Raw genomic sequence first — 14851 nt, forward strand, 5'->3', positions numbered from 1 at the left:
ATATGCTATATAGAAGCCCCCAAGCCAATCTGCATAACATAAAAAACATCTTTTATTATACTCAGCTACAGGGCGGTCCAGTCCGATGGGCATCGATGATCTTGATCCGTTGCTTCCCCTCTTTCTTTTATCACTGTCCACCTTCAATGCACCATGTGGATGACGCGTACTACATCATCCACACAGAGCCCTCCATTGCGCTCCTGCGCATGCGCAGTTCTCTCTGCCCTGTTGAAGACAGACAAATTACTGTAATGAGCAGGCGCGGGGAATGGTCAAACAAAGCCTGTGTATGTGCACTACAATACTTTGCTATGCCCTGAGCACGGCAGAAAGAAGTACGTATGTGTGTAGGCGCAATGCAGGACTCTGTGAGGATAATGTAGGATGCATTATCCACAAGGAGCAGGAAAGCAGGACAGCGATCACAAGAAGATAGAAGGTGCCAGACCGAGACTAGAAACGCCCATCAGACAGGACTGTCCCTTAGCGGAGTATAATAAAAGGCCTTTTTATGTTACACAGATTGGCTCGGGGACTTGTATACAGCCTTCTAAAATGCTCTGCACAATGTACACAGAAATATGCCAATAAGTGGTGTGGTGGGGTTGTACTGAGCTCAGCATTCAGAAAACTGTTAGATGTGCAGCAGATAGGACAGGGATTTTATCAGAGCTGCAGCCTCTAGCCCAGTAAGTGATACATTGCTGGAATGAAGGTCTCTGTCCCTGCATCATGCTGCTCTCAGATGGAGTAGCAAAAACCTGTTGACTAGAGATGAGCAGACCCGTGGAAGTTCTGTTCGATGGATTCAGTCGGACTTTATATAAAGTTTGGTTTGGGACCCAGACTTGACCTGAACCCCAATAGAAGTCACTAATTGGGCAGCTCGGGTCTCTGCCCACATGCAGCCAGCCATAAAGAGAACACTTCTGTGGAGGGGTTTTTCCTTTTTTGGCGACTCGCACAGCAATACTCGCTCGAGTGATCAGCAAATGTAAAGCGCCCAAACTCCAAACTTGAACACTGATTTTTTAGTAAAGTCAATATTCGGTATGAACACCAAACTCTACTTTTCAGGTTTGCTCATCTCTACTGATGACACATTCCATTTAAATTCAGCTTTGGTATCCCTAAGCTTGAAAAAAATAGACCTTTGCATAAAACATCTTATCAGAACTGGGATTCACACGGACCCTGTCCACTGCTTGCACCTTTCAAAATTGTGAGACTAGCTATCTTCTAAATAAATCCCATTTGTCTTGAGGTTGATACTGTCCATTTTCATAATTTTTTTAGTTTTTTAGTGTTTTCTTTTAAATTGTATCTTATCAGAACTGTCCAATTACATGCAGCAGCAATTTAGCAATAAAATAGGAAAGTGATGGAAAAATGTAGATTCCCTTTAAATGACCTGTATATAAATTTTCAAACGCAATATATATAGCATGTTATACGTATAAGCAGATGGTGTTCTTTTCCCCTTCGATCAGGAGTACTCCCTTTAAATTCCAGAATGTGATCTGTTTGTATACAGTGCGCTGTGAATTGTGTGTTTACACCCTACCAGACAGGACATGTCACTGTGAATGAGAACAATGACCTGCATGTGGTAAATGTGAATGCTTGCAGTCTACACATAAAGCGATATGTCACAGAGCCCTTCTCCGAGTGATGTCATGATGCTGAGGCAGAGTCGGCTACAAAGTAAAGCTTTACCCATCACCATTTACAATCCAGAATGCAGGTTAGATGTTTCATATTCAGATTGTCTGCTAAAGGTTTCTGGAAAATTCTAACTTGAAACAATTTTTGGAAAAACTCAGATTAAGGTTACTTTCCCACAATGAGTTTTTAACACTGTGTTTTTCGCTGTAGAATATATATATATATAAATATATATATATACATATATATCAGTGTATTACTGTTCTAACAAAGCGGATGACGTTTTTTATTTTATGCTGCATAGACCGACCTGCGTTCGGTGCCTGCAATCCGCATTGTGTCAATTTCTCTTGTGTTTATCCTGAGTATTATGTAAGGACTTACCCCCTAGAATTACATTAGATGCAGACAATGTGCAGGTAAAGGATGCATGTAATCCGCACCAGACTGTATCAATAAGATTTTGTCAAAGACAAATACCAGGAAGTATCAAAGGGAAAGCAGATGTATTTAAAACATGGAATACCAGAAAAAGACAAAAAAAAACCGCAGAGTCAAAAATACAATAAAAAAAGCAATGAAAGAAACGCAAGTAACCTAATTTACTTAATAGGTGCAAAAAATACCAAAAGCTCATTGTGGGAACATAGCGCTGGCAACATGCATACGATGGGTATTTGGTGAGTTTTTACCTCAGTATTTGTAAGACCACATGCAAACATTGAGTATTTGGTGAGTTTTTTTACCTCAGGATTTATAAGCCAAAACCAGGAGTGGAACAATCAGAGGAAAAGTATAAGAAACATGAGCACCACTTCTGTATCTGTTACCCACTCCTGGTTTTGGTTTACAAATACTGCGGTAAAAAAACTCACCAAATACTCAATGTTTGCATGTGGTCTTACAAATACTGAGGTAAAACCTCACCAAATATTACATTTGTGCCCGTGACTTACAAATATTGAGGTAAAATCACCAAATACTACACCTGTGCCCGTGGCCTTACAAATGCTGAGGTAAAAACTCACCAAATACTTAATGTGTACCCATGGCCTTACAAATACTGAGGTAACATCATCAAAGTCCTAAACATGTGTACGTGAACCTTACTAATACTGAGGTAAAAAACGCCCCAAATATTAAACATGTCAACATGGCCTTAAAGATAATGAGGTAAACTCACCAAATACTAAATATGTGTACATGTGGCCATACTACAGTCTGAGTAATTATATGCTCACGGTGTACGCCAGACATGCTTGATAGCGTTCATAACTGAGTTGACCGGCAGGACCTCTGTAATACACTCCACTTTGGATTTTTAGGCTCTTAGAATTGAACATCTAATTTCTATACCTGTTACAATTATATTAAGACTCCTTCAGATATTAGTGGGGTTTTTTACAGTTACAAAAAACGTGTTTTGGTTCAGATTTCCATCAGTGTTTGTTCAGTTTCAGTTTTTCCCATCAGAGTTTTGTCAGATCTTCTCGTATGCAAAAAACAATGACGCAGGTTTCTCATATCAAAGAGCTAGTGAAAATGGGACAGCACATGGATGGCATCCGATTCTGTATCTGATTTTTTCATGGATCCATACACTTGCATTGCTGCCTGACTAAAAATCGGACATGTCTCCATTTTTTGGTGTGGATTGCTCGGTCCGGAAAAATACATGGACATGTGAAGAAGCTATAGGCTATAACAGGCAGGCATTCTGTGTCAGTACATAGCACTAGAAACCACATTAAAATCAGAAATAATCAATCCCCAACTGTATCCGATACCCTCATGAGGGATATTTCTCTTCTGGTGCTTAGCACAGTAACATACCGTACACATATTCTCTTTCCGACAAATTCTCATCTTTTCTGGCTACCACGTGGGTAAATTGTTTCTCAAGGATTTTAACAAGGATTTTAGTCTTAAGGCTACTTTACACACTGCGATATCGGTCCCGATATCGCTAGTGTGGGTACCCGCCCCCATCTGTTGCGCGACACGGGCAAATCGCTGCCCGTACCGCACAACATCGCCCAGACCCGTTACACATACTTACCTGCTCGTCGACGTCGCTGTGACCGGCGAACCGCTTCCTTTCTAAGGGGGCGGTCCGTGCGGCGTCACAGCGACGTCACTGAGCGGCCGCCCAATAGCAGCGGAGGGGCGGAGATGAGCGGGACGTAACATCTCGCCCACCTCCTTCCTTCCTCATAGCAGCCGGGAGGCAGGTAAGGAGAGCTTCCTCGTTCCTGCGGCGTCACACATAGCGATGTGTGCTGCCGCAGGAGCGACGAACTACATCGTTACTGCTGCAGTAACGATAATCGAGAATGGACCCCCATGTCACCGATGAGCGATTTTGCACATTTTTGCAACGATGCAAAATCGCTCATCGGTGTCACACGCAGCAACATCGCTAATGCGGCCGGATGTGCGTCACAAATTCCGTGACCCCAACGACTCCGCATTAGCGATGTCGCAGTGTGTAAAGCCCCCTTTAGTGACCAAAGTCAGTTTCTGCTGTTAGTATAAGAAAAAGTAAAGAACCCCTTTAAAATGACATTTTAATAACATTAACCCCTGCATCCATGCCCTCGCTCTTTTATTTTACAGGATCCTAATTCAGAACAGAGAAGCAAAGAGTTAAATTTCTCTGTCAATCCCTAGAGGAGGTGGCACTTGCAAGCAACAGATATCTGGCTTAAGTTAGAGGGAAAAACTGGATGCTTTGGTCATTTAAAAAAAGTGAGAGGGAAAGTGAGAGTCAGTCGACTGCATGAAAGTGGATGGAGCCAGAGCTGCGAGCACGCTGGGGCTTTTCACTGCCTGATCACTTGGTTTTGCTGATGGACTACAATCCAGACACAGCCAGACCCCTCTCCCTCTCTCCTCTCTGAAATCCCCTTGGAGTTATCACTAGCTTTCTAACGAGAGCTGAGATTTTGCATTGAAACCGAATTCTCTCTTAAAATAAGAAGAATCAAATCTACATTTCTGGAGACTTACGTCCATTTTCATAAGCTTTTGGGGAGATTTTCTGGAAAGGATTGCTTCTAAAAACCCACCTAATCTCTCAACTTAAGTGGAATTTATATAGAAAGGTAAGGTTTTTGGAATTTTAAGAATTTCCTTTCTTTTTTTTTTTTTAGCTTTCGTGTTGATTTTGGAATTGAAGCTGTTAATTTCAATTTTTCCTTTTCCGTTAGTGATAAAAGATAAAACCTCGAATCCCAAATTAGGAGGAGTGAAAATCATTTGTATGCTTTTGTTTGTATATGCGTAATGTATACGTACAACCATATATTATATCCTGATGGCAAAAAGCAAACAGTTTAGTTTAGCTGGAAAAACAGACATCCTTAGATGTCAGGAGGCATTGATTTACTAACAATTTGATGTAGCAGTGCTGATTTTGTCATTTAACCCTTGTCTGGTACCATAAACAGAAATGACTAGTTGTACCAATCTGCATGGGGTCACTTTGACCCTATGGTACCAGACAAGGGTTAACTCTTTGGAGCAAATGCAGCTATCCTATGCAAAAATCACTTTGTGATAACCTCACAAACTAAGACCAATGACCAACTCCTCTCTGCTACATGTGTTCACTAACTGGTGTGAAAGTCAAGGCAAAAAGATTTTCTGTAACTAATTTTTTTGTTGTTGTTGCTCTTCGCATTGCTTAGCAGGCTCTTTGCCAAGAAGATCCTTCAGATATCAGATTTGGAAGCTGACTTTCGGTGGCGTGATCAGGATAAAGTGTGTTTTTTAGGTTTTTTTTTACTTTTTGTATGATTTGGATCACGGAACAGAAAGCGAGGTCTGATCTGTAATATCTGCATGTGTTTAGAAAAAAAAAGTAGCTTCTGCAAGGTCACATTTACAATTCCTTTTTAATTTAAAACAGACATATCTAGGTCGAAGTTAGTTACTCCGTAACGCAGAACAGAGAAAGAGGGTGTGGAGATATTTTTCTTTATATATCTTCTCAAACACTGTTTTTCCCACCTTGTTAAGAAGTCGGGAAAGAAAAAAATAATGTACTACAACTTGTAAGGAGTTTCGTGACATTTCGCCATGCTTAAGTCATGAGTCTCTTTTGACCTATTGCACTGATTTATATTAAAAGTTTACTTTATTTATTTGCTTGCCACAGATGTGAATATGAAAATTAAAATGTGGTGAAGATACCATATATGTAAGGTGACAATCTAAACAATCATGAAAGCACAGCTAAATATTGCAGGAAGCATGTATAGTACATGTGGGATCTAGAAGGTTAATGTGTGTAAAATACAAAGGGGGTTCTAGAGACAGGCTGGAGAATCTAGAAAGCACCTCAATGGGTAATAGATGACGTACACATATACAAGTTAAATGGTTTCTGGATGAAGACAGATACATGTACTAGACAAGGAAGTTCTAGATGAAGACTACAGAATTCATGGAAATACTAACGTATATCCCTTATACAACACCATAGGGTTCTAGACAAAGTCCGGTCCATATTCAGCAAAAGGATTGATACACGCATGGAACATGGAAAATCTACATGAAAACTAATGCATATATACGAAGCAACACAATAGGATTCTGGACAGTCAGGTCCATATTCAGTACAAGGAAAATCTAGACAAGGACAGATACATGCATTATACATGGAGACTAATGCGTATACACAAACCAATACAACGGGGTTCTGGACAAAGTGAGATCCATTTTCAGTACAAGGAAAATCTATACCATGACTGATACACTCATGGAAATTCTACATGAAAACTAATGCATATACAGGAACTAACACAACAAAGTTCTAGACAAAGTCAGGTCCATATTCAGCACAAGAAAAATCTAGACAATTATTGATACATGCATGGAACATGAAAATTCTACATGAAAGCTAATGGATATACACAAACCAACACAACGGGGTTCTAGACAAAGTCAGGTCTAAAGTCAGGTCCATATTCAGTACAAGGAAAATCTAGAGAATTATTGTTACATGCAGGGAACATGCAAATTCTACATGAAAACTAATGCATATACAGGAACAAACACAACGGGGTTCTGGACAAAGTCAAGACATATTCAGTACAAGGAAATCTAGATAAGGATTGATACACAAATGCAACATCGAAATTCTACATGGCAACTAATACATTTACACGAACCAAGAAAATAGGATTCTAGATTAAGGTCAGGTCCATATTCAATGCAAGAAAATGCTAGAGAGGGACTCATAAATGCATGGTATATGGAAATTTAAGAAGAAAACTGATACATATACACAATGCAACACAAGTGTTCTAGACAAAGATACATGTACATATTCAATGGAAGGAAATTCTAGAGGACTGATGCATGTATGGCACATGGAAATTCTAGATGAAAATTGATACATATTTACGGAGCAAAACCAGAGGGTTCTAGACAAGGTGTCGTCCACACACAATGGAAACAAAATTCTATCGAAGGACTGAAGAATGTTTGGTACGTGGAAATTCTAGATGAAAACTGATGCATGTACATGGTGCAATACAATAGGATTCTAGAAAAAGTGTTGTCCATATACATTGCACTTTAGATTAAGACTGAGTCATACATTACTCAAAAGGTCCCAGGATGAAGACACACCTAGAGAACAGCAGGGTTCTAGATGAAGACGTCTACAAGTCAAGAGGATTGTAGATGAAGAAAAGGAACTATGCAAGGGGTTCTAAATTACATAAATTGTGTGATTGCAAAAAGACAGCCAGGGGATGGGAAAGGATAAAGGGCAGAGATATAGGTATTTACATGAAGACTGAGTCTTACATAAGACAAGCTAAACAGTAAGAAAAAGTCCAGTTTTGAACTTTTGACCCATGTAATACATAAAGCACAAATATGTTGTAATTTTGTAATATGACTATTGGATTTTGAAATCCAGCCAATAAGCATGGTGGCTGCAGTATTTTGGCTTAGACCTTATTTCCATATATATTCCTTTACCCTTTGATTTTTTTTCTCCCTCTTGTGTGGTAGTGCAACTTCAGGAGAAAGTGTATTCCAAAACTGATCTCATAGTTTTCCATTGTCTGTCATCCATAGCCGAATCAAAAAGCACTGTGGGCCCGCGTCAACATTGCTTTTGTGCCTTTAGTGCCTAATTTTGTGCGGTTTTCTTGTTTTGCCACATTTACCTTTTCACTTGCGCCTTTTAATATCACATTTTAATATGTCAGTTTGGGGTTTAGGCTTTCCAGATGTTTTTGGCTGATTCATCAACTGTGGCAACATTTTTATCCGAATGTAATACATTATCACCCCAGAGTGATTTTATGTATGCCAGAAATTAATGCAAATTATACTATTTTTTTTGCACTAATATATCATACAAAAGATCAAACATAACAGAAAAGATGGTTTTTTTTACTAAGTGCAAAATTTATGAACAGTGTGTACCATTTTGGAGACGTAGGAGTAAAAAAATGGCCAAAATAAAACAAGAAAAGTGAAAAAAACCCAAAATGATGTATTGGGATTTGCATGTTACCTTTTTGATTTGGCCCTTGGACTAGTTGGTGCAACAACAGCTGAATTGGACTGGTCTATGAAACGTGATCCAGCTATGGTACGCATTGTATACAGCTTCATCATCAGTTCTGTCCAGCTAAGGCAGAAAACTACTGGTCGGACACAACTGATATATGTCCGCTTAACAAATGTCTGCAATGTAGATCATACAGATTAATTAGAAATTTTATCTCTAAGAAAATAAACCCCCCAAATCTGAATCAGGATCCCAAATCCAAATAGCGCCCATACTATATTCCGCACACATAAAACCTAACGTGCTTTTTAAGGAGTCATCATTTCATAACGGGATAGTATCATCCATTCTCAAATATATGAAATAACTTTCCAGACTTAATAAACAGCATCACCACAAAATTGCAAGCAAAGAAATATCAATATCATAAAACCTTGAACTTCTCCAAAATAATTTGATTTGGAATATAATAGTCACGTTCTTTGCCTTTCCTTAAATCTCCAGATTAAATATGCCTCCGTAAAGTCTAGTCAGTGACATATCTAGTTCTGAGACGCTGGGCTTCTGGAGGTACCATTTCTACCCTGACTTGTCACTGTGCCAGGAACATGTGCTTTCTCTTCTCGGCACGCCCACTGATTAAAGGCTTTCATTTATGAGCTAACAAATCTGCTAACACCTGATACCTCTTTAGCTGCCGCTTTGATTCGACGTAAGGGGGGGGCTGGCTGTGTTACAGTATAAAGTATCATTTTCCGCTTTTCAGGAGGCATACAAAGCTCTGATGACTGAGCTGATTAGATCTTTCCTAGCTAATAACCCAATATTATATTGGATCACCTTGTTTAACAATAGTGTATGTGTCAATAAAGAAACACATTCTAGCTCTGCAACAAGACACACTTGATCTCATGGTCCTCCCTGGGTAACTTTATCTAGTGATGCTGAGCAGTAGGAGCCATCATGACATCACATAGTCTACCAGTAGAATGTGTATTCCTATATATGCTACAGGCAAACGTACTGTAAGAGGAAGGAGTTATGAGCCAGTGTAGTGTTTCTTTTATTCCCCCTTGGCACGATTCCATGGATTACTAAAGATTAGGGATGATTGAATACCTCAAATATTCGGCTTCGTGAATATCCGACGAATAGGTCGCCGCTATGCGAATATTCGATGCGCAATGTAAGTCTATGTGAAGCCCGACTAGTTCCGAATAGTTGTTATTCGGGTTTCCCATAGACCTACATTGCGCATCGAATATTCGCAAATTGTCGAATAGCGGTGACCTATTCGGCAAATATTGAGGTATTCGATCATCCCTACTAAAGATCTATACTTCTACAGCTCCTTAAATCATCTAATCTTTATACAGTTGTCTTTAAGCACATGGGAATGCTGAGAAAAGGTATGGTATGGTTCACCCTGATAAGTTCTCAAGTCTGATATTATTGATCTTGGTATAGAAACTGATGTTTAAAGTATTTTTCCATTTATGAGCCTAAAATTATCTTATATTGATTTACATTTATAGATTTATGATTCTAAAATGATTTCATAATTATAACTTCTCTGTATGATAGGTAATTCATATGAGATCTCTGAGAGAGAGACACCTGGCTCCCCCAAAATCAGCTGTAACCTTTACCAACAATATACGAGCAGAACACAGCAGCCCCATACATTACTTATTGGCAGCCGCTAAATACTGTGCCTTATCCCCCATACAAGTGAACAGTGCACTACACAGCAGCCCCATACACTGCTTATTGGCCGCCGCAGAATACTGTGACTTATCTCCCTTTCAGGTGAACAGCACACAACACAGCAACCCATACATTGCTTATTGACTGCCGCTAAATAATGTGCCTTATCCCCCATGCAAGTTAACAGTGCACAACACAGCAGCCCCATACATTGCTTATTGGCTGCCGCAGAATACTGTGGCTTATCTACCATTCAGGTGAACAGCACACAACACAGCAGCCCCATACATTGCTTATTGGCTGCCGCTAAATACTGTGCCTTATCCCCCATGCAAGTGAACAGTGCACAACACAGCCCCATATATTGCTTATTGGCAACCGCTAAATACTTTGCCTTATCCCCCATGCTAGTGAACAGTACACAACACAGAAGCCCCATACATTGCTTATTGGCAGCCAAAGAATACTGTCCCTTATTCCCTGTGCAAATGTACAGCACACAACACAGCAGCCCCATACATTGCTTATTGGCTGCCGCAGAATACTGTGCCTTATCTCCCATTGAAGTGAATGGCACAGAACACAAAAGACCCATCCATTGCTTATAGCCCATTGCAGAGTACTGCACTTCAACACTTTAACTCTCTCTTGAATGAGTGGTAAAGTGCAGTACTCAACAGTGGCCAGTCAGAATGTACAGAGCACAATGCAGAAACAATCCTATAAGACATCTAATATTCCATCTTAGCTGAAATAAGGTATAAAAAATACAGGACCCCATGAACTGACCATATTTCAGCAGGCTTTACTCATGGTCAATAGACAGGGCAGAATACAGTTGATTGGAGTGCAGGAGTTGCTGGGTATTGGCCCTCGCCAATCTCATCTTGACGATCTTTGCTTCAGAGAGATCAATAAAAGCTCAGACCTGGACAACCCATGTAAGAATCCTTCTATTGTGTCCATACACATTAGATAGTGGTCAGATGAAGACATATCACTGTTGAGTCCATCTATCCTGCTAATGCTGAAGATGTCCTTATTCAAAGTGGCTTTTATATATATATATATATATATATATATATATATATATATTATTATTATTATTTATTATTATAGCGCCATTAATTCCATGGCGCTTTACATGTGAAAGGGGTATACATAATAGGGACAAGTACAATAATCGTAAACAGTACAAGACACAGACAGGTACAGGAGGAGAGAGGTCCCTGCCCGCGAGGGCTCACAGTCTACAATATATATATATATACCAGCTGTAGTACCCGGGCGTTGTCTGGGATAGTAACAGTCTCTCTGTCTCTCTTCGAGTTTCTGTCTGTCTCTGTCTGTTTTGTCTCTGTGTGTCTGTCTGTATCAGCTTCTCTGTCTGTCTCTGTATCAGTCTCTCTCTGTCTCTCTCTATCTCTGTGTCTCTATCTCTCTATCTCTCTCTTTCTCTGTGTCTGTCTGTGTCTGTCTATCTGTCTGTCAGTCTCTTTCCTCGTCTGTCTCTTTGCCAGTCTGTCTCACTCCCCGTCTGTTTCGTTCCCCGTCTGTCTCGTTCCCCGTCTGTCTCGTTCCCCGTCTGTCTCGTTCCCCGTCTGTCTCGTTCCCCGTCTGTCTCGTTCCCCGTCTGTCCCGTTGCAGGTCTGTCCCGTTCCAGGTCTGTCTCGTTCCAGGTCTGTCTCGTTCCCCGTCTGTCGCTTTCCCCGTCTGTCTCTTTCCCCATCTGTCTCTTTCCCCATCTGTCTCTGTCCCCGTCTGTCTCTGTCCCCGTCTGTCTGTCTCTTTCCCTGTTTCTGTCTCTTTCCCTGTCTCTTTACTTGTCTCTGTCTCTTTCTCTGTCTCTTTACTTGTCTCTGTCTCTTTCCCTGTCTCTTTACTTGTCTCTGTCTCTTTCCCTGTCTCTTTACTTGTCTCCGTCTCTTTCCCTGTCTCTTTACTTGTCTGTTTCTTTACTTGTTTCTGTTTCTTTCCCTGTCTAGTTACTTGTCTCTGTCTCTTTCCTTGCCTCTTTCCTTGTCTCTGTCTCTTTCCCAGTCTGTCTCTTTCCCAGTCTGTCTCTTTCCTTGTCTCTGTCTCTTTCCCTGTCTCTTTCCCTGTTTGTCTCTGTCTGTCTCTCTGTCTGTCTATTTCCCTATCTTTCTGTGTCTTTCCCTGTCTGTGTCTTTCCATGTCTGTGTCTGTCTCTCTGTCTGTCTCTTTCCTTGTCTCTGTCTTTTTCCCTGTTTCTTTCCCTGTCTGCCTGTGTCTTTCCCTGTGTATGTGTCTGTTTCTCTGTCTGTCTCTTTCCCTGTCTGCCTGTATCTCTGTCTCTTCTCCTGTCTGCCTGTGTCTTTCCCTGTCTGTCTGTACCTGTCTCTCTGCCTCTGTCTGTCTCTTGCTGACTCTCTCTATCCATCTCCCCACCGACATCTTATCCCCACACACATAAGCTTCTTTTACTAACAATTAATTTTGTTCCTATAGCTTGTTACTCACAGCTCCTATTAATAACCTAATAGCTCACAGCTCCATTGACTTTAATGGAGGCAGGATTTTTGGAGAGTAACTGTAAAGTGCGGAGTTAAATTTTCCCATCCAAACATAGTCTATGACATTCCCTGAGTCACATGGAGTGTCTGTGCAAAATTTCGTGATTGTAAATGCGACAGTGCGTATTCCTTTAACGGATAAACATACATATACACACACACACACACACACACACACACACACATACATACATACATACATACATACATACACTGAGCTTTATATTGTTAGATATATACAGTACAGACCAAAAGTTTGGACACACCTTCTCATTCAAAGAGTTTTCTTTATTTTCATGACTCTGAAAATTGTAGATTTACATTGAAGGCATCAAAACTATGAATTAACACATATGGAATGAAATACTTAACAATAAAGTGTGAAACAACTGAAAATATGTCTTATATTCTAGGTTCTTCAAAGTAGCCACCTTTTGCTTTGATTACTGCTTTGCACACTCTTGGCATTCTCTTGATGAGCTTCAAGAGGTAGTCACTGGAAATTGTCTTCCAACAGTCTTGAAGGAGTTCCCAGAGATGCTTAGCACTTGTTGGCCCTTTTGCCTTCACTCTACGGTCCAGCTCACTCCAAATGATCTTGATTGGGTTCAGGTCTGGTGACTGTGGAGGCCAGGTCATCTAGCGTAGCACTCCATCACTCTCCCTCTTAGTCAAATAGCCCTTCCACAGCCTGAAGGTGTGTTTGGGGTCATTGTCCTGTTGAAAAATAAATGGTGGTCCAACTAAACGTAAACCGGATGGAATAGCATGCCGCTGTAAGATGCTGTGGTAGCCATGCTGGTTTAGTATGCCTTCAATTTTGAATAAATCCCCAACAGTATCACCAGCAAAGCACCCCCACACCATCACACCTCCTCCTCCATGCTTCACGGTGGGAAACAGGCATGTAGAGTCCATCCGTTCACCTTTTCTACAAAGACACGGTGGTTGGATCCAAAGATCTCAAATTTGGACTCATCAGACCAAAGCACAGATTTCCACTGGTCTAATGTCCATTCCTTGTGTTCTTTAGCCCAAACAAGTCTCTTCTGCTTGTTGCCTGTCCTTAGCAGTGATTTCCTAGCAGCTATTTTACCATGAAGGCCTGCTGCACAAAGTCTCCTCTTAATAGTTGTTCTAGAGTTGAGAAGGTGTGTCCAAACCTTTGGTCCATACTGTATATAAGCTCATCACAATCTCAACTATAAAGCACATTATGATTTTTTTTAATAGAGCATGAAAGTATAAGTAGGCAACTAAACTGCTTTTATAGGGAAAATTTAGACATTATTAAAAACTAGCTGTAGTACCCGGCGTTGCCTGGGATAGTACCTGTTGGTATATGCAACAGACGAGGACTTCTTTGTATGTGTGAAGGAGGACTTCTTCCTGATCTGGCAGTTGATGGCGATGTTGTGCAGTTTCCTTACTCACTGTATTGTAGAAAGTCTCTTGTTGTTCTTTCTTCCTGGTTTCACTTTCACTTCCTGATACAATGCTATATGAATGTGCTTATCATTACCTCATGTTCTCTCAGAAGTAAAGAGTTTGTTATCCCATGTAATCTGCTCTGTGAACTTTCTTCTGTAACTGGGAAGCTAGAAGCTGTGCTGTGCAACAGGTTATGGGCCCAGGTACACCAAGATCCCAGGATACCAGGCACCAAAGATCCCAGACACCAAAGATCCCAGACACCCAAGATCCCAGACATCTAGGACACCAGAAAGCTCAGCAAGACCCTGGTGAATGCAGAAGAATTCTTCAGTACAATTCTCTCCAAACAAGTATGACAAGTTAAAGATTATGTGTAGTACAGAGCCAAAATTCACAGTAGCTAAGCTGAATAATGAGAACTGTTAGTTATGGAAGTTCAAAGTGGAGATGTTATTGTCTAAAGATGATTTATGGGAAGTAATCACTACAGATAGACCCAATGATAATAATCAGACATGGGATAAGAAAAAATAGACAAGCAAGAGCTACTATCAGCCTATTAGTGGAAGATTCTCAATTCATATATATAAGGAATGAGGATACAGCACAGGGAATGTGGGAAGCATTAAGAAAGCTACATGAAAGACCCAGCTTAAATCACGTTATTTCTACTAAGAAAGCTTTACAGTATGAGCCTGAGTGCAGACAATGACATGCAGGAGCATATATTCTCCATGATGGAAGTGATATCACAGCTGAGATCAATTGGTGAAGATATTAATGATAGCCACATAAATATACTAGAGACAATACCTAGAACAGACATTACATTAGAGTTTGTGAAGACCAGACTCATAGATGAATATCAAAGAAGGAAAGAGCAAACAAATTATTCTACTGAAAAATATGGTGGAATTGCTCTTAAAGCTACAGAATCAAAGAGACCCTATAATAAAGAGACAAGAGAATGTTT

At 40.4% G+C, this 14851-nt stretch overlaps 1 protein-coding gene across 1 annotated transcript in view; it reads left to right on the forward strand.

Moving 5' to 3' along the window:
- Positions 1-4398: 4398 nt before the first annotated feature.
- RSPO1 (R-spondin 1) overlaps positions 4399-14851 on the forward strand; it is a 328988-nt gene continuing 318535 nt past the window's right edge. The window contains exon 1 of the mRNA XM_075334080.1: positions 4399-4772. The gene's annotated coding sequence lies outside the window, so the exon portion shown is untranslated. The remainder of the gene's footprint in view (positions 4773-14851) is intronic.

Source organism: Anomaloglossus baeobatrachus, chromosome 2 (genome assembly GCF_048569485.1).
Source record: "Anomaloglossus baeobatrachus isolate aAnoBae1 chromosome 2, aAnoBae1.hap1, whole genome shotgun sequence".
Classification (NCBI taxonomy): Eukaryota; Metazoa; Chordata; class Amphibia; order Anura; family Aromobatidae; genus Anomaloglossus; species Anomaloglossus baeobatrachus.